The sequence below is a fragment of the Balaenoptera ricei genome, chromosome 2 (assembly GCF_028023285.1).
Source record: "Balaenoptera ricei isolate mBalRic1 chromosome 2, mBalRic1.hap2, whole genome shotgun sequence".
Classification (NCBI taxonomy): Eukaryota; Metazoa; Chordata; class Mammalia; order Artiodactyla; family Balaenopteridae; genus Balaenoptera; species Balaenoptera ricei.
Genome location: NC_082640.1, coordinates 107579254 through 107599668, shown reverse-complemented (window position 1 = coordinate 107599668; position 20415 = coordinate 107579254). Strand labels below are relative to the sequence as shown.

The following is a 20415-nucleotide window of genomic DNA, read 5'->3' as shown; positions in this document are numbered from 1 at the left end:
AGAAGCAACTGCTTCCTCCTTCCTCAAGCAATCACTATTATTCTCTTACTCAGTTTTTCCTATTAACAAAATACCAATTAGATCAGCTATTTACTAAAAGAATATTCCATAAAACAGCTGAAACTAAAGGGCTTGGTTATTAACAGTGAAGGCAGATAAATAATAAACTAAAATAAATGGCTGGCTTGCTATTTAAGCTGCTTGACAACTTTGGTTAATCCAGCTTTAAACTGCCTTTTGCCATTATACCTAATTGATTAATAAAACAGTACTAGATAGAAGTTTTTTTTTTTTTAATCTACATCAACCAGTAACTAATTGCTTAATTTCTTCAAAGTAACTCGAACTTTTCATAATAATAATAATTACAGCAACCATTTATCAAGGGTCTGCTACATGTCCGATACTTTACATGCATTATTTCTAACCTTCACCACAACCCATCTGGGCAAAGTATTAATACACCCATTTTACAGAAAACAAAACACACTCAGAGATTTTAAGTGACTCAGGGGACAACACAATCTCAGTTCTTCCAATTTCCTTCAGTGTTTCAGTTTACAGTGTGTCAAATGACTTGTCGGTTCAGTCATGCAACTATTTTCGCTGATTTTTGCACTGACTGAACTGATGTAATTTACTCATTGTCTTGGATTTGGGGAGATACAGCTTGACAGCTGCAAAGAACATGTTAAGTGTCAGTGAAATAATGGAGTGTGGATTGGCTCAGGTCATCTTAAAGATTCTGCTCACAAGGGCCCCAACATCAAAATGGTTTTAATAATTAAATTGATCCACATTTCCCAGAGCAAGAAGCTGTGGCTACATTCTGTAAGCTTGTCGTGTACTACCAAACCTTGTGTGGTGTGCAAAAATCAAATTGTCATCCTCAAGGTTAAAGAGGTTCCATTACCTTAGTCTAAAAGAAAGAAGCAATATTGTTGAGTTACTGATCTGGTTCCAAGATCAGCACTGAATGTAAAGGGATGATCATTCTGCAGCTTTACTTACTGTACCCTTTTTTGATGATGAGTAGATAGACCAAAGGGTTGCACTTTGTTGAAAATGATACTCCTTGTCTCCAGTCCGGAAGGGCAGAAGTTTTCACACAAGTCATAGAACAAGAAGTCTCATGTTACCATTCAGGAATGGCATGTCTCTTTAAGCTCTTCCCAGTGGCTTTTATGGCAATGAAGAAACCAAGAGCATATTTTTCTTGCCATCTTACATGCTGTTTTTAGTCTTTATCTGGCAGCATGCCTGGAGTGTGAGGGTTGGTCTCCAGATAGATCTTTAAGTCTTTCTCCTTGCCAATTACCATCACTCAAATACCCTCATTATCAGTGGGTATCTTAAACTCCAGGTTACGCCTCCTTTTTACTCCACTTCCAGAAGTAGAGCTTCTAAAATAGCTGCTTCTATTAATGATGCCACTCAGCTGACCATTTGTCTGTGCCTAAAGATGGAGTTGGAAAGACAACAGTTTCTGAAAGAAAAGGTAAATAATTTAATGATAAAGTTTTTATATACAAAAGTGCATTTTCTCTACCTAATATGACATAAAAATTAATGCTCTACAAAGGAGCCAAAGTTTCTAAAAGTAAAATGGTTTACATATATCAATATTAGATCCTTTATTTTGCTTACATGATTTACACCAAGACTCACAGATAATTGTAGTATCTTTCATCTCATGTTTTCCTTCATCCCTCTCACTCTAACAAGCATCCAATAAGTTTCTCACTCCTGCTATATTTCCATTTCTATTTCTTAAAGTCTTTTTAAGACATAAGCATAGAAGAAAAGACTGAAAGGGAATTTAATAAATGTCATATTTATGTTAAATTGTATGACAATACAATCAGCCCTCCTTATCTGCAGTTTCCACATCTGAAAATTCAACCAACTACAGATAGAAAATATTTGGGGAAAAAAATTTCCAGAAAGTTCCAAAAAGCAAAACTTGAATTTGCTGTGCATGGTGACTATTTACATAGCATTTACATTGTATTAGGTATTATAAATAATCTAGAAATGTTTTAAAGTATCAATATAAGGGAGGATGTGCTCAGGTTATATGCAAATACTACGCCATTTTATATAAGGGACTTGAGCATCCTCGGATTTTGGTATCCATGGGGGCCCTGGAACCAATCCCCCATGGATACTGAGGGACGACTGTATATTCGTATATATATGGGGGAAATACTTCATACAGACCAAAGGGAGAAATAAATTATTTTCATTCTGCTTGGCAGTCTCACAGAGGGTTTCCAGAAGCTGGCATGTAAGTTGACTCTTGAACTTGGTCCCATGGTGGCCCAAGACATTCCTAACTTAGGTAATAGAATGAACAAAGCCACAGGAGAGGGAAATAGGAAATTGGTGGCCTGATGAGTTGCCCAGTGGGATTCAAGTATTAGTGTATGGAGGGTTTGGCAAGGTGGAATAATTCAAGATCATAGAAAGCCATCTTGGGCTTTATTCTGTCAGCAGACAGGAAATACTGGAGGCTTTAAGTAATACTGTCTCCAATAAAGCTCACTTTATTTGCTGAAACAAACTTTAATCAACGAATCAATGCTTTGTTGAGATGGCATAATCCATTTGACAGCTCTCCATCCAGTCTCACTCATGCATGCTGCCAGAGCTGGCTGCAGCTTTACAGCCCCAAGTGAGTCACTATGTTGATCTTGAACAACTAGACTTTTAAAGGTAAATCTGAAAGAGGAGGTGAGCTACCTCACCTTCTTCTAGTCTGGAAAGAGAGTCAGGCTTAGGCACAAACCACTAGGGGCTAAGTTCTGGCAGCCAGGAAAAGACTGCAGAAATAGAGAAAGGAGATGTCTTCTGGAATGCCCATTCTAGGTTGTTCCCTTAACAATTCTCATTGCTCCTCCTTTCTCTTCCTCCTCCTCTCTCTCATTTTCTTCCTAAGAGAAGGAAAAGATGATCTCTGTCGACGTGAAAACGAACTAGCCTTTTATCTCCATTACTGCCCTAAAGTACCATAAGGTACAGAAGCCAACTGTACTTGGATGGAATGCGTGGCACACATGAAGAGTATGCCACAGAAAGTTCATTCTGCATGGTGAGAATTGGCCATGGGCTGTATGAATTGAGGTGATGTGTCATATATTTAGTGGCATGTGGCATTCCATGGCATGGAGCACTCCCCACATCATTGCCAGAAGTTCTGGTGCAATTAGCTTGAATATTTCCTGTCTACTCCATCCCTATTTCCAATTCCTGATGCCTGAGATGAGGTCCTCCATCACTTGAAATACTGCAAGAATGTCCCAACTGGTGTTTGGGGTTGGCGGGGGCGGGGGTGCGGGGAGGAAGAGGAGATAATTAACTTTTATTGAGAGTAGGGCAGGATTTTTTTAACACTTATTTTTTAAACTTTATTTTTAAATAATTTCAAACTTATAGAAAGTTTACAAGAAAAGTACAGATCTCCTCTACACCCTTACCCCGGATTCACCAGTTGTTATAATTTCGCAACATTTGCTTTAGCATTTTCTCCCTCTCTTCCTCTCCATATTTTTTTTCCTAAACAATTAAGAGTTGGTTGTATATATCATGCTACTTTACCCATTTACATTTCAGTGTGTATTTTCTTACATAACTATAGTACAGTTATAAAACTGAGAAAATCTAACATTGATAGCGTGTTTTTATCTAACCTAAAGACCATATTCCAATTTCACTTATTGCCCCAATAATGTCTTTTGTAGTATTTTTTTTCTAGTACAGAATCCAGTCCAGGACAATGAATCACAGTCGTCATGTCTCTTCAGTCTCCTTTAATATGGAATGGTTACTTGGTCTTGCTTTTGAATAATGCAGGCCAGTTATTTTATACAATGTCCCTCAGTATGGGTTTGTGTGCTGTGTCAGATGACTACATTTAGGTTGTGCATTTGTGGCTGGAATACCAAGAAGTGAGGTTGTGTCTTTTTCCATGGTATCACGTTGGTGGCAAATCACGTTTTTTGGGGTGATGTTAGTTTTGTTCACTTGGTGAAAGTGTTGTCTATTTCTCCACTGTATTGCTAATATTTTCCCTGTTGTAATAAATATTTATAGTGAGATACGTCTATATAATATGAACATCCTGTTCTTCCTTAACTTTCCTCCACTAAATTTAGCATTCATTGATGACTTTTACCTAAATTAATTTTTTCTATGATGGTTGCAAAATGGTGTCTTTAGAATTTTCCTCATCCCTTCCACATTTATTAATTGACATATTACCATAAAAGAGAGCTTTCTCTCCTTACTTATTTATCTATTTATCATTATAGACTCACGGATTCTTATTTTATTCAGTAGAGTAGAATCCATTACTTCCTTATTTATTTTTGATGCCCAAATAATTTGACCAGATTTGACCAGTGGAAGCCCCTTCAGGCTGGCTCTTATGTCTCTTTTGACAGGCCCCCATCATTTTTTGTGAGCACTTCCTCACTTTTATGCAAGATGTTCCAGTTTCATTTTGTACCGTTCCTGCTCCAGCCATGTCATCTGTAAGGCATCATTATAAATAAATAGTTTCCCAACAAACCTACAAGCTAGGTACTATTAATATTCCCATTATACAGATGAAGAAACTAAGACCCAGAGAGGTTAAATAAATACCCCAGGGACATAGAGCTATTAAATAGTGAAGCCACTAGTGTTGCTGCTTAGAAGTCTTGTCTTGTCTCTCTCCCAAATCCCCACCCACACACCCCAAATCCACTCTCTGCAAAGTTAACAGAATGATATACCTCAAAGGGAAACACTGAATCTCTTCACCACACAGCAATGCCTTGGCACCTGGCATTTACCCACTAAATATTTGTTGAAGTGAATGGAATTAAACTGACAAAAGATGAATGAATAAACCCTATCACCACTTTCTCCTTTGCCATATTTTTAGTGATCTGGCCCAGGGAGCGACAAAGGGATTTCTAGCACGAAATGAGAATAGAAGAAAATGAGGGTGCTGTCAGCTTATAGGGCAAATGTGAAGGTGCCTCTGATGATATCCACCCCTGTGGCCAATCTGGATCTACTTATACCCCAGGTAACTTCCACTTCTACACCATCACAACAATCTCTCACTTCATTCTCTTATGTTCCCCTAGCTCTCAGAACCTCTCTATTCCTTTTTTTTTTTTTTGAAGTATTGTTTTTTTAACATCTTTATTGCTTTACAATGGTGTGTTAGTTTCTGCTGTATAACAAAGTGAATCAGCTATACATATACATATATCCCCATATCCCCTCCCTCTTGCGTCTCCCTCCCATCCTCCCTATCCCACCCCTCTAGGTGGTCACAAAGCACTGAGCTGATCTCCCTGTGCTATGCGGCTGCTTCCCACTAGCTATCTATTTTACATTTGGTAGTGTATATATGTCCATGCCACTCTCTCACTTCATCCCAGCTTCCCCTTCCCCGTGTCCTCAAGTCCATTCTCTATGTCTGTGTCTTTATTCCTGTCCTGCCCCTAGTTTCTTCAGAACCATGTTTTTTAGATTCATATATATGTGTTAGCATACGGTTTTTTGGTTTTTGTTTTTTGTTTTTTTTATTTGTTTTTCTCTTTCTGACTTACTTCACTCTGTATGACAGACTCTAGGTCCATCCACCTCACTACAAATAACTCAGTTTCGTTTCTTTTTATGCAACCCCTGTATCACTGATTTTACTCTCAGTCTGTCACCACCTTGTGTCTTCATTTCCTTCTTTATCCAACTTAGACCCAGTGGCTCAATAATTCAAATACTTCCTAACCTCTATTCCCAACTTCCTAACTGCTCTTTCCCTGCAAAGTCTCAGACTTGGAAGAATCCACACATCTCACTCCTTCAGTGACATCGCTGAGCACTTCTGGAGAAAATTACACAATGATATGGATGATTGGCGCCCCACACCTCCCCTGGCAAGGTTCAGCAATCTTTTGACTTGGTGCTGGTCAGCTTCCTCTCCCACTCCCCTCAAAGAGCGATTCTAAGCTTGTACCGCTCTCCTTGTGTTCTCTCTCCAGCGCCCCCTTTCTCTGAGTGCCTCCTTCAACTGGAGGGAAGTCCAGACTCTCAAGCAGAAACCACATTATCTTCTGGGTCCCACACCTCTATTTAATCCATATGTACACCAGCCTTTACTTCCTTTCTTCTAAAAGTTAAAAGAGGTAACTTTTAACTTTTACAAAACATATCTTATGCTCTGGATCCCAGCTTGTACTACACCCTTCTTCCATTATAAAGATAAATTATATCTTTTTCCTATATTCTTAATCTCTCAATTAGTCTGTACATCTTCTCTTCTACTGCTTTCTTTTCAGCCATAGAAATAAGCTCAGTTCTCTCTTATCTTGAAAAGTATTAATAAAACATCCCTTGATCCTACATCTTCCATTTATCAATTGTCATATTGTTTTTATTTTTCCCATGAATAAGATTCTTGAAATTAGTTTACAATTACACTGCCTCCACTTTCTCACCTCCTTTTCACTCCTCGAACCGACTTCAATTTGCCATCTACCCATACCACCCCACCAAAACTGCCTTCTCCAAGGTCACCCATGACCTCTTAGTTGCTAAATCCAGTGGACACTTTCCAGGCCTTATCTTATTTAACTGCTCCCTCTCTTTCATCTTGTTTTCCCTTCAAAAAAAATTTATTAGACATTGAGGACACTGTAGTGAACCAAACATGCCTGACCTTGTCCTTATGGAATGGCATATTTCAGCAGGAGAAACAGACATTAAACAAATAATTACATGATTAATTATTAATTAAGTGTAAATGTGATAATGCTACAAAGAAAATTTAAGTGGTATTATAAGAATAGAGAATCTAGCCTAATCTAGAGGGGAAATGGTCAAGAAAAACTTCCCCATGGAAATGGCATTTAAAGTGTGAGCTGAAGAATGAATAGCAGTTAGCCTAGAGATGGGGGATGGTAAAGGAGAGAAGAGCTTTCCAGATGGAGGATACAGAAAGTGCAAGAACCCTAAGGGTGGGCAGGAGGCTAGGCTGTTAGAGCAACATAGAGAAGGACAGTGTGACTGGACCAAAGAGAATGAGGAGATTCCAGATGGGGCTGGGGATGGGGGGACAGGAGTAGAATCAATCAGTCTTCAGAGCTTATCCTAAGAATGGTGCATTTCCGTTGAAGGTTTTAAATAGGAATATGATGGGACCATATTTTACTCCAGAGCCCCAACCATCACGTCCAAATAATGGCAGCTTGGCGATTGTAGTGGAGATAGAGGGAAACAAATGGGCTAAAGATGCGTTTAGGGAGTATACTTATTAGTCCCTGGGAATTGATTGGATTGAGGGAGAACAGTGGTTAAAAAAAAAGAGAAGTAACAAGGATAAAACCTAAATTTCTAGCACAAGCAACTAAGTGGATGGTAATACCATTTACCAAGATAGTGAACACAGGAGAAGGTACTTCCTCAGGGTTGGAAATCATAAATTTGAGGTGCCAGACGTGTGGAGATGTCCATGGAGAGTTGGATATATAGGTCTAAAGTTCAAGAGCAAGTCTAGGCTGAAGATATAAATTGGGGGGTCTGCAGCAAATGGAGGGTGACTAAAGCCAAAGGAGGAAGATGTGAGATTGATCACAGAGACATGGAAGAGTGAGGAGAAGCCTCATCTCTACCTCTTTGCCCACATCCTCTGCCCTACAGCCGCCTGTTCTCTAGATGACCTGTTCTTCCTCTCTCTTTTGTTTCTTCACATACTATTTCCTCCTGGCATGTCCTTCTCCTCACCTCTTCCTTAGCTCATATTTCTTCTTTAAGGTTCAATTCAGGTGCTATAACTCCTCTACAACTTTCTCTTATCTTCCCATTGGCTGTGTGTTTGCTTCCCATTGGTGAGATGTTGCTTCTATCTGGTCTTATCATTCCCTTTACATACCTCTACTCATCACACTGTAATATGATGTTTGTCCCTCTACTGCATTGTTAATTTCTTAAGGATAGAACTCTAATTTTTTACTTTGAGTCCTAGGGCCTACCACAATATACCCTTGGAAGAAAGAAAAAAGTTCTGCTATGTGAGTCATGCAGTCTCTGAGTGTTAGAGCCAGAATGAACTTTGGATAATTTCTACTCCAACCTATTTTACAGGTGGAGAAACTGAGGCCCAATCACATATTAATCAGTGGCAGAAACATATTTAGAATCTAGTTTCTCTGAAAGGGAACCCTCCTACACTGTTGGTGGGAATGTAAATTGGTGCAGCCACTATGGAGAACAGTATGGAAGTTCCTTAAAAAATTAAAAATAGAGTTACCATATGATCCAGCAATCCCACTCCTGGATATACATCCAGAAAAGGTGAAAACTCTAATTTGAAAAGATACATGCACCCCCAATGTTCATAGAGGCACTATTTGCAATAGGCAAGACATGGAAACAACCTAAGTATCCATCGACAGATGAATGGATAAAGAAGATGTGGTATATATATATATATATATATATATATATATATATATATATATATATACATACAATGGAATATTACTCGGCCATAAAAAATGAATGTAATATCGCCATTTGCAGCAACATGGTTGGACCTAGAGATTATCATACTGAGTGAAGTAAGCCAGACAGAGAAAGACAAATATTATATGATATCACCTACGTGTGGAATCTAAAATAATAATACAAATGAACTTATTTACAAACCAGAAACAGACTCACAGGCATAGAAAACAAACTTATGGTTACCAAAGAGGAAAGAGGGTGGGAAGGGATAGATTAGGAGTACTGGATTAACAGATACACACCACTATCCACATATATATAAAATAGATAATATAACAAGGATTTACTGTATAGCATAGGTTACTGTATTCAATATCTCATAATAACCTCTAATGGAAAAGAACAGGAAAATATATATATGTATGAATCACCTTGCTGTACACCTGAAACTAACACAACATTGTAAATTAACTATACTTCAGTTATAAAAAGAGAGAGACTAAAAATAAATTTCAACTCATATTGCAAAAAAAAAAAAAGGAATCTAGTTTTTCTGGCTCCCAGGCTACTGGTCTTCCCATTATCTGATTATCAAACAACCCAAGAAGCTATTTACTCAATAACTTGCATGCAGAATGTATGCAATGTAGGTCTTTTTTAAAGATGGAATGCTAAAAGATAAGTACACAGGTACAAACATAAAACTGAAGTTACCTAAGAGATATAGAATGAATTGGGAATCTATACTAATATTGAGTTTAGATACATGGTTAATAAAAGTAAAAGTTATCTAAATTTCATCGATTTTTCATATACGGTCCTATCCAAGCTAGGAGGGTAGAGGGTTGACTATAATAATAATAATAATAATAATAATAATAATAATAATAATAATAGAGGCCACTGATATTTATTGAATCCTCACCATGAATCAAGTATTAGGATAAATTCTTTCATGCATCAACTCATTTGGTCATCTTGTCATAGCCCTATGAGAAGTTTCGAAGTGTTAGTTATCGCCTAAGGTCACATAGTTAACTAGTGGCTGAGCCAGCATTTAGATCCAGGCAGTCTTACTGTGAAGGTTTTTTTTAAACCACAGGGCTCTCCTGCCTTTATTAGTTAAACCTGCCTATCCTCTGCACTTAGGCAACTCTGACTGCCAGCTTCTTCTCTTTGCTGACCTCTTTTTAAAAAGTTAAAAGGGGAAGGCTTATTCCTCAAAGTAATCCCTAATTGATAGAAAGTAAATGAAATGAACTATTTCTTCTTTCCCAAACACTTCTTTGAGTCTGAAAGAAAAATATTTAAGTGGAAAGAAGATAAAATTTGTCCATTTTGAGCCAGGCTTCATTACGTTTTCTTTTTTATAGAATGAAGAATATACAACTGTGCCATGTCTTCTATTTGTCCCTGTTTCTTTCTATTTTTTGCTGTCAGGGCTATCTCGGATTATAAACTGTAGATGGCAGTGATCAAGTTAAGGTTTGTTCAGTGTCTGGACAATGGTATATATATTGCATAATACATAACAAACACTATTTGTAATTATAATAAGGGTAAGTTCTGGAAGAGGTAAACAAGGGTATAAAATTCATCTTCCGTATGGTTATTATTCCATTTATATGAGAAGTCCACTAAATTCACTGAACCATATCAGGCCACATCTGTTTGAAAACCTACCAGTTTTTATGAACATTAAATAAAAATGGTTAGATTTAATGACCATTTATCATATTCATGCAAGAATAATGAAATGGAAACGTAGCAAAAAGGAGGCCACACTGATAAAGAAAGGAGTTGTAAATGCTAACAAGTTCCATATTTTATTTTTTATATTTTCAAAAATCAAATATCTGCTATTTATGCTCGAGAACTTTCTTTAATTGGAGGACATTTTTGTTTCGGTGTTGTTTTCTTTCATGCTGAAGTATTAACCTAAGTAGCATGGACTCAGAAAATATGCTGAACATATTTACATATAAACTTTACTCGGAAAATGTGCCGAACATATTTTCATATAAACTTTACTCACAAGAGCTAAGTTTGTGAACCTTAAGAGAAACTGCTTGGATGAACAATTTTACCACAAGGAGAAACAATGAGCTACAGCCCTTAAACAGAGTGAAGGTGTAAAGCTGGGGACGGGGGGAAGGGAGAGACGGACAAGAAGTGAAAAAAAGTTCTCCTTGCTGTATTTTATAGGTGAAGTAAATTCCACTTGGATTAGACCTTCCAAGTTACTATGACAGAGAGTAAAGAGAGGTGGAGAAGAAACTTTGAGTGACATTTCTGACAGTAAGCTACAGAAATAACAATTTGACAGAAGAGGCCATCATAAATATAAGATCATCTCAGGCATGAATAGGATTCCCCTTAGTGTAGAAAGGACGGAGCACGTGTAGGATTCAATTTGGGGTGAACAGAAGAGCCAGGCGGGAAAGTTACCTAGAAGCAGGCTGCCAAGTGCTGAAGTCAAGGAACTCTCATCCTAGTTTAAACATCCCTCGTGAACATTTTTGGAGATTTTGAGGCACTGCTCTCAGTTATTCCTATTTATATCTGTTTCTAGCTTGATTGAGCTGACGTGTAGCCAATAAGGTTAGGATTTCTAGTAATACAAAATTTGTTTTTATGCCAGTACTGAGATCTATTTATTCTTCAGGTAGAGGAGAGACCTCATTCTTGCCTAATCAATACAGACATCACAGATTAACAACAAATCTTCATATAGGCAAACAGAGCAGTCAATAGCTTATTATTATTTAACAAGAATTTCCATTGTCAGTGTGCTGGGAAGAAAACTATTAGTAGAAAAGTCTGCATATAGTATTATAAATACTACTCTGATATAAAGGGCAGAAGATGGGAAGCACCCTGTCATACAAAAATTGGCCTCAAGAGCTTTAGGATCTTGTCCATATAACTAGCTTGTCCAGCTAGCTAGTTACATGAGTTGGACTGGTTAGTTGCCATCTTTAGACCTCCAGTTCTTTGTTGGAAAGATAAGAGAGGTTGACCAAACTGTCCCAAAAGCCTACCTTTCAGCTTTGAAATCCATGACAAATAAATATTATATTTTGAATTTTCATTAGGTTAAGGATTTAACAATCAGCTGAAACAGGATGACTAACCCATAACATGTTCCAGAAAAATAAGAAATGACATGTTGAAGAGCATTTAAATTGAACAAAACACATTTGTGTGTGTGCCACTACTGATATACAAATGCTGAATGTGTTTTACTCTATCTACCGAGTGTGATTGATAGGAGATGCATCCATTTCAAGGTCTGTGAATTTAAGTAAATTGTTGTCAGTGGTATCGCTTCTTTAAAAAAATTATTTCCTTACAGAGAACAGACAAATTGAGACAGATATACATAAAGCAACAGTTTAGCACAAATATCCACTTACAGTTGTGAAAAAAAATGTGTATATATGTGTGTGTGTGTATATATATATATATATATATATATATATATATATATATGTATGTAGTTGGGAATTTTTCAGAAAATTTGAAGAGTGTTTTTTAAATTGCTTATGCTTTTTAGAATGCTTAGCATTTCTGTTTTGAAAACAACTTGTCTTCCTTTTCAAAATGTACTAAGCTTGCTCTGATGTCAGAGTGAAGTATTTTCACAGGATTGGGTCAGCCTCCACTCAACAATTCTTTTACAGAAAAGAAGCCAGTGGTGAAATGAGAGTTGAGCTCATTAACTCCCAAGTCCTTAGCTCCTTTTCCAAAGCACTATAAAACCCTCCAATGTATTGATAGAATCAAGAGGAGGAAAAGAGGAGGATATAGTTTGTCTTTTACTGAATTATTAAGTCCTTGTCATCACCCTTTTCCCTTTCTACCCTGACCCTTTCTTCCTCCACCTTGCATTTAAATTTTCTCATTTTGGGACTAAAACATGAGAAAGTCTGGTGCAGAAAAAGAGAAAACAAGCAAAGAAAACTTTTTTTTAATCTCTCTTCCACTGTTGTTTTCTTTTCCCCTCTTATTTCTGTCTGTATCTAACTTAGATTGTATTTATTCAAATCCTCTTTATATCCAGGACATTTTAGGTTTCCAATATTTTTTCAATGAATAAAGATAGCTTTAAATTTTTAAAATGTATGTCACAAATATTTTACAGATACATTTGATTTAAAACATAAGTGAATATCAAGTGAGAAAAGCACAAACATAGATTTTCTTCACAAAACGTATAGGTATCTGCTTTCACCTTAAAAGATATTTTTTAAATTTATAACGGAGGCCACTAGAAGTAAGTTCATATTTAGCAAGATCAGCCAAAAAAAAAAAAAAAAAAAAGAAGGAATGGATTTGATGGGAGCCCGCCCTGGGTCTAATTTAGAAGTTTCCATTTATGTCATGTCAGATTTGGGGAGACTGAACCCTCACTGAGTGCATTGGTTTGACTGTCTTCCAAGCTTGATACCCAGGGTTCACGACTGCAGTTCCTGGCACAGTCATAAATATTCATACCTCTACTAATAATTTGCAAGCCAAATTCATTTGGCTTTTTTCACCCCATCAATCTTATAATTAATAAGGGTGGTGCTCTTATTTCACTTTCCTCCAAAAGAAAAGATAAATGAAATAAAGAGTCATCCTGTAAATTTAAATAGGAGTGCCTCTCGCTGATTAAAAGCTGATGTTATCATATAATGGTGGAAGGAGAGGCTTCAGCTATTTCTCTCACTGGTGGCTGGAGGGGGCAATGGTAGGGGGGGCGGCAGATTAGAGCCAAGGAAGCATTTCCAGATGTGGCGGCATGAGCCTTGATCTGAAAAGCTTCGTTATCTATTAAATAAATGCATAGGAGAACTTTGTGATAGTATGTTGAAAGTGAGTTGTAAGGTATATATTTACAAATTGCACTCTTATCTATTGTTTAGATAGACAGACATTAAATATAGCATGCTAATATCCAGAGAATTAGATTCTAAACAGTCTGCAGGTTCTGCCTGAGGTTTAGAAATTTAGAAACATTTCAGAAAGTTGTTAAAATTTAGTGATCATTGTGTCTTTAAAATGACTGCCTTTAAATTAGCCTGATAGCTGTGCTTCTAAATCTAATTGTAAAGACTCGGTCTCCACAGAAACATTAAAGGAGGCATACATCACAAAATGACTTTACAAATAAATCATGGTGCATAGGACATGGTATAAAATGTCCGCTCCCATTGGATTTTCGAAGGTCATTTATAGCAAAGCAGGAAAATCAAATTGAACATAATTTAGAAATAAAATTTTGATAATTGAGCTAAGTAACTTGAACTTGTCAATCACCTGTGACCTTATTCTATTTACACTTTCACTTGAACATTCAAAAGTCCTAAGGCCGATGGATAAGCGTCAAGTATAAACAACTGCCCTCGGTCTGTGGCGAGGTGGGGGGCAACATCACCCCTCTGTGCAGATTATTCATTCTGTATTAGAATTAAGAGACCTGGATAAATGAGTAAGCAGAAAAAGCTTAACTTTGTACTCAGGTATTTGCCTCTAACTTTCCTTAAGGGGAACTTACTTTAAAGATGCAATACTGTGTTATTTTTGTGTACTGCTTAGTTTATCTTAGGAGCTCCTGTCACTTGAGTTTCCTTATTGAGACCCTTTCCCCCTTTTATTTATGTGACGGTAATGTAAAGGGACACTAGGCACTCTTAATGTTCTTTATCCTTAAAGCTTATATTTAAGTGTCTTGTTCCATAAAAGCATGGCATGTTCAGGACAGTCCTTTAAAAATGTCTAAGCACAGTTTACACCTTAAGTTTTACACCTTAATTCTATGTGAATATAATCACACGTTTAATTTACTGCAAATTTTATTTTTGCTTTTTTCTACTGACATTTAAAATAGGGGAGTAAATGAAAGAGAAGCAAACCTAGTTCTTTAACGGGGCCTCCTTATGTTTCCCCAGACTTAATCTGTCAGCTGCTTCAGGGGAGACACTGGACCATAAGAGCCCACAGACTCTGGGCAAGTGGCACAAGCTGAGAGTCCAAGACATCTTTGTAAGGGGTTCTCAGCAGGTTTGGAGGTTGTGAGTCTTACTCTGGCCAGGTTTCTTCCTGGGGAGTCTGCAGGTAACTGGCTCTCTACTAAGCCCTCTCAACCTTGTTGGCTGAGGGGGAATCTTGGCTAATAGTGTCTCTCTCCTCTCTTCGCCCAGCGACTGTTCCAAAGCAGAATTACAGCCACTAAAGCTGATGGGGACTTTCTGGGTCTTTGCTGTTGCTCTCCTAGCTCATCAAAACAACACAACAGCAGCTTCACTATAGGGGAGCCATTGAAGGGATGACAGAGAGATCTAGGGATGACAGAGGGACTTCATCCGTGAGGGGTGAGGGTCGGGTGGGGAGCTCTGACAGTCACCCTTTCTCAGGTTCCAAATCTGCTCCTGGAGCCAGAGGCGGGCCTTCCATCCCTGGTACCACCCGAAGTCACCCCGCGGACCTGATGCCCCCATCCTGGCAGAGGCTGCTGGAGCGGGCTATTGCCTAGTGACCGTCTCTATCTTTAAAGGCCGCTGCAGGCTGAGCACTTAAGAAGTTGGGGCACCTGCTCTTCTGGTCGCAGACTTTCTCACTTGCCAGTGTGGGACCCCTGGCAGTCACACCTCAGCAGCTAGGAGGTGCCCGCCCTGCTCTGCTTCTCCAAGTCCTGGGAGTGGTTGGGACCTGAGGACTGAATCTCTCCCTAATTCCCTTCCCAGCAGCCAGGGAAGAGTCTGGGGGGAGAGCAAGGTGAAAAGCACCCTTCCTCACCCAACCCCCAGGCTGTAGGTGGGTGTCCTCCACGAGGCCCAGAGCAGCAGGGGGCCTTGTTCCCCGGGACACCCCAAGTTCTTGTGGGGCACCAGCTGTGCTCTTCCTCAGCCAGAGGGACCTGAGGGGGTCTTGCAAATATGTTTTTGTTTTGATGTTTTTCCTTTCCCTTTTTTGAAGAATGACTGGAGAGGTGAGAGAATAGGGTAGGTTTGGGTCAGAGAAGAGGAGATAGTAATTACAGAGCTTTGTGGCCGTTTCTGTGCATGTGTGCCTAGGTCACTTGTGTGTGTGTGTAACACAGAGAAGGAGGGAGGGGAGAGAGAGAGGGAGAGGGAGAGAAAGTGACAAGGCCAAAGAACCGTAGACCAAGGAGGTCTGTGGAGCTCAGAGACGCATCAGACCCAGCTAGCTTCCCTGGCCTCACCTCGCAGGTCTGGAATAGACACCTATAGCTTGGGGTTCATTTATGCCTTTTTGTTCATCGGTCTCAAGAACTTTCTTTGTTCCCCAGGACCCGAAGAGAGAGGCTGGCAGGAAAGTGGGGCCGGAGTGACTGTACACAAAGGTTCAGCCAGGAGAGCTGGGCTCCTGGCCGGGTTGTCCAGGACTCACCCTGCTGGCTTGTGGGCCTGCCTGCCTTCAAATCCTTCATCCAGGTGAGTACCAATTCAGCTTGTTTCCTGTAAAAATGGAAATTATGAGTTATGTTGATTATTTTTCTTTTTTAAAGTCACGTTTGCCTGAGATTGTGTTTACCAGGCAAAGTGAAGTGGAGAGCTAAGAAGAGTTTGGATAATTCCAAATTAAAACTACCACAAATGACAATGTGTGTTAGAGTAGAGGGGCTACTTTTGGACAGTGACTTGGATTGGCTCTGTATTTGGATAGAAATAATCCTACCAATATATTACTACGCGTGTGTACGCGGCGTCATCAATATCTTAAACCTCCCAATTCGATTGGATTTCAAAAAGTGAATGGTTGACACAGACCAAGAGCCTACTTCTGTGTGAGTATGTTTTGGAGAAATACTTTGGACCTAATGGATCTGCCTGAAATACACAAAGACACGCAAAATAGAGGAGGAGAAAAGGAAATTCACATTAACTCTGGGAGAGATGAGGAGAAAGGGGAAGAGAGCTGCAAGAGAAAAGGAGAAATGGAGAGAGGAGGAGGGAGGAGAAGATAGAAGAGGGGGAGAAGGACGAGGGGGTGGATGGTGTGGGGTGTGGGAGGAATAGAGACGGAGACAGAGAGATTTTCACACGTGCAGACCAAGGGCTTTGAGGCCCTTGACCCCGACCCCCAAACCCAAGTGCATCTCACAAAACAGGTTCGGCTCGTATTTCAGGCCATCTCGTTGCCCCGCGTACGTGCTCCCCGGGGCCCTAATTCACTCCTGCCCTCTCCACACAATGACGTTCGAACCTGGGAAAAGAATTGCATTAGAGCAGATTACTCATAACCGATAGTTATCCGTCTTTTTCTGTTCGACAGAAGTCTATTAAACTCAGCACAGCCATTACCAGCTGAGCTCTAGAGCGTGCCTTCATTAAGAAAATTAAAATCATACTTTTGAATCTAAGCAAAGCCTGCGCAGGTCTCCAGAGCCCGCGTCAAACCTCCGACGTTTTCTTAAACCCGATTTTCCCGCGAATCCATCTCTGCTTTTTGGATACCGTAGGTCAGGGTGAAAAGACTGAGTGTTATGACAATCACTCGAAGATAGGGATGTCTGAGCTCCGAAGTACCATCTTTCTTCCCAGCCCCTCCCGCCTCCCCCCCTCCCCCCCCACCCCCCCACCCCGCCGCCTTTCCTTCTTGGATCTTTTCTAGCGCTTTCCAGTTAAAGACACCACACCTGTGCAGGTGTGGCCCGGGACTGGGGAGCTGGCGGGGTGGGGGAGGCGGAGGTGGGAGACAGGGGAAGGTGTGGGATGGTGGCTCCCGTAGCCGCGTGGTGAACATCCCCAGTTGATGTCTGCGGCCAGAGGCCCGCTCCAAGAGCACGTGTCTCTCTTTCTCTGTCTCTCTCTCTCTCTCTCTCTCTCTCTCACACACACATCCTAGCACGCAAGGGGGACAGTGACCCCCTCCACTGCATTTCACACTTGCTCCGGGACCAAAGTGGCCTTAGAGCCTTTGCCCACCCGGGCACGGGAGCCTGGCCCAGGATGGGGAAGGCAGCTGCGTGTGCCTCAGACAGGGAACCTCCTTCCCTTTGGCTGGGTCTTCGGCCTCTGGGGGCCTGGTAGGGTTTCCTCCTTGGTTGGTAGCACAAGCCTCAGCTCGCGGTACCCCTTGAAGATTGGGGGCGCAATCGGCCCAGCTCCTCGCCTGTCCTGCGTCCCAGCGAGGGGAGGAGGGAACAGGTGTGGAGCGCGGCGGGGGCGGAGGACATGGGGGCGACACTCCCTCCCCTCCGGGTGGCCTCAGGGTAGCAGCTCCCAGTGCTCCGGCCGAGGTGGGGTCTCCAACTCCACTTTCAACTGGAAACATCACCCGGCAGGAGAGCTGTGTGCTCGGCTCCGAGGGGGCGCGTTTACATTGATTTTCTGTGGCATCTGGAAATTTGCTGGGTTTGAAGAATAATTTTTAGCATGGTTTACTTTTTTGTTAGCCACCGCCCTTCGTTTCAGCATCTTGCTTTGTAAAATGTTAATTACTCTGTATTTCTCTGAAAAGTCTGCCCAACTCAGGGCTCTAAAGGAAAACACAACGGCTTTGGCATTTTTTTCGTGGTGTCCTTTCCTAGGGCACTAAAAGCAGAGATGCACTGCTTCCATTTTTGTCAGAATGCCCCGTAATAGAGTTCTCACCCCTCTTTATGTCTAATGAGGGCTTTGAGGTTTATTAGGGGAAAATAGCACACACCCCCTCAGCACTCAAATACAGGATTAGGTGGAGCTTACTTGAAAGTGTATATATAATATTGTTGTTCCTTGGCAAGTGTCTAATTCTCTTTCCCATAACTTCTAATTGACACAAAATCCTACAAAATTCAAGTGATGAAAGTCAGAGAATAGATGTGGATAAGCGAACATCCTTTTATCATCTCCACAGTTTTCAACCTGCTAAACTGGTGGATATTAAAAGAAATTTTTTTTCAGGGAAAAAGAAAATAAAACAAGTGCACCTTCACTGTTGTTAGTGTTTTCTTCTCATCGAAGGTAGACACATCATTAGATTTTTTTTTTCCTTTGTAGCAAAAGATGAGGAAATCAGAAATGAACAGCAGCCTTTTAACAGCAGCAAATCCCAAGACTTTTGAGATGGTTTTCTTTGCTTCTGTTTTCCCTCCTTTGCCCTTCAAGCAAAACAAAAAACAAAGATAAAAAAGAAGAAACACCATTCCTAGTGGAGAGTTTATTTTGTTGCCACAATAAAGGGGTGGAGACAGTTAATAGCTATTTGAGATGATAATGCTTAGTGATCCCATTCATTTAATCATAATCTTCAAGTGGTTTAAGATTAAGCTGTTTTTGGTCTCTTCCTAAGGAACTTTATATTAATTTACTTAGAACACTGACCAGACTGTCAATGTCTCCAAATTTCATTAAGTCGAACTGAGACAAATACAATGAGATTTTCATATTTTCTTCCTCTGTGAGACTATCTACTGGAATTATTTTTATTTGGATCCATCTGCAGTGGGGGTCACTTGCTTCCTTTTCTCTATTATAGATAGATACATAAAATATGTGTGTTAACGTATCCACACACCCACATACATATTTAAATGAACCAATATTGTTTACAGATAACTTCCCTTTCACTTCTGAGCTTAATGAAGACCTTTCAAAAAGTCAACTCCAGTGGCAGGAGACAGATTCTGCTTCACCCAGACCAGGATTTATGTTTAAAGTAAGTTTGAACGCCCTGAACTTCTTCAAAACAGACAAAAAATAATGAGAACAACTTGGAGTATAAATATTTAACTTTACCTCAGTTGTCACGACAGCCCCAGCAATTCTTCAAACACAACCGGAATGAGGCGTCACTTCACTGGCATCAGACCATCAGACCGGGCTGCCTCCGCCTTGCCCTAGGAGCGCTCGTCCCCCAAAGCCCCCGGGTGCCCGTCCCGGAGCGTCCCCAAAGAGGAGGACTGGAGAAGGCGTGACGCGGGGCAGGGGGCGGCGGGGGGGGGGGGGTTGCTCTAGGGAGAAGCGAGGCAAGAGAACGGATTTTTAAACTCTAAGGTGCTGATCGTCTGGCAAGAAATGAACATCAAGAGACCCACCTTTCCCCTGCCGTCTTCCCTGCCCGCTGTTCCTTCCCCTCATTTCTCAGAGCTGTTTTCACAAAATCCTGAGATCCCGTACCTGCAAAAAGCAGCCCCCCCAAACTCCCTACAAACTAAAGTCGTTCCGCACTGCAGATTTACGCTCTTTCTGTGGGGTCTGGCTGCGGGCAGAAGACTTTCCGCGTCAGAGCTGCTCCGCCCGCGCCTTTCGCGGGACGAGAGGCTGGTGGCGGTAGCGGGTCGGCCGGCCAGAGGTTGTCCCGGCCCCCGCTACCTGCGCGCCCTCGTCTTACTGCGGTTAGAATCCCGGGAGGATGCACTGGGACGCCGAGAAAGCGCCTCTGTGCACCGAAAAGATTGAAAAATAACCCCGACACCCTCATATAGTACCAGTCCCACACCTTGCAGTGGCGTGAAGCACCCGGGTAAGATCAAGGGTCAAAGACAGTGGCGGTTTCTTTTGGTGCATTTCAGCTCCCCTTTCCGTTTCCAGCAAAATTGAGAACAAGGGCGGAGAAGGAACAGGGACCTTCGTGGGGGGAAAGACCCCGTGTGTGTGTGTGTGTGTGTGTGTGTGTGTGTGTGTAGGTAGGTAGGTAGGTAGGTAGGTAGGTACGGTGACAACTTTCAAGTACATTGTCTATTTAAAAACAAAAACAAAACCCGGACAGAGGCCGATATTTCTTTGCGGTGCAGGAAAGGGTCATTCAAGAAAAGGAGCTGTCTGAATTCCGAAAGCGATTTCTCGGGAGTTTACTGAAAAAGTGAGAGTTCCCCGGGAGTTTAATTTGGCCAGGCTGTAAAATGTTGTTTTGTATTGGCCTCTTTCCCTATGAGATATCCATTTTAAAAAAACTACTACAGCATCTATTAAAAAACAT

General features: G+C 40.7%; 1 long non-coding RNA gene across 1 annotated transcript; it reads right to left on the bottom strand.

Moving 5' to 3' along the window:
• Positions 1-381: 381 nt before the first annotated feature.
• Positions 382-19602, bottom strand: LOC132360512 (uncharacterized). Its single transcript, XR_009501115.1, has 5 exons — positions 19233-19602; positions 18425-18595; positions 16615-16716; positions 15901-15968; positions 382-1486 (listed from the first exon to the last, which is right to left on the bottom strand). It is a non-coding gene; the product is annotated as an uncharacterized LOC132360512 (long non-coding RNA).
• Positions 19603-20415: the final 813 nt, after the last annotated feature.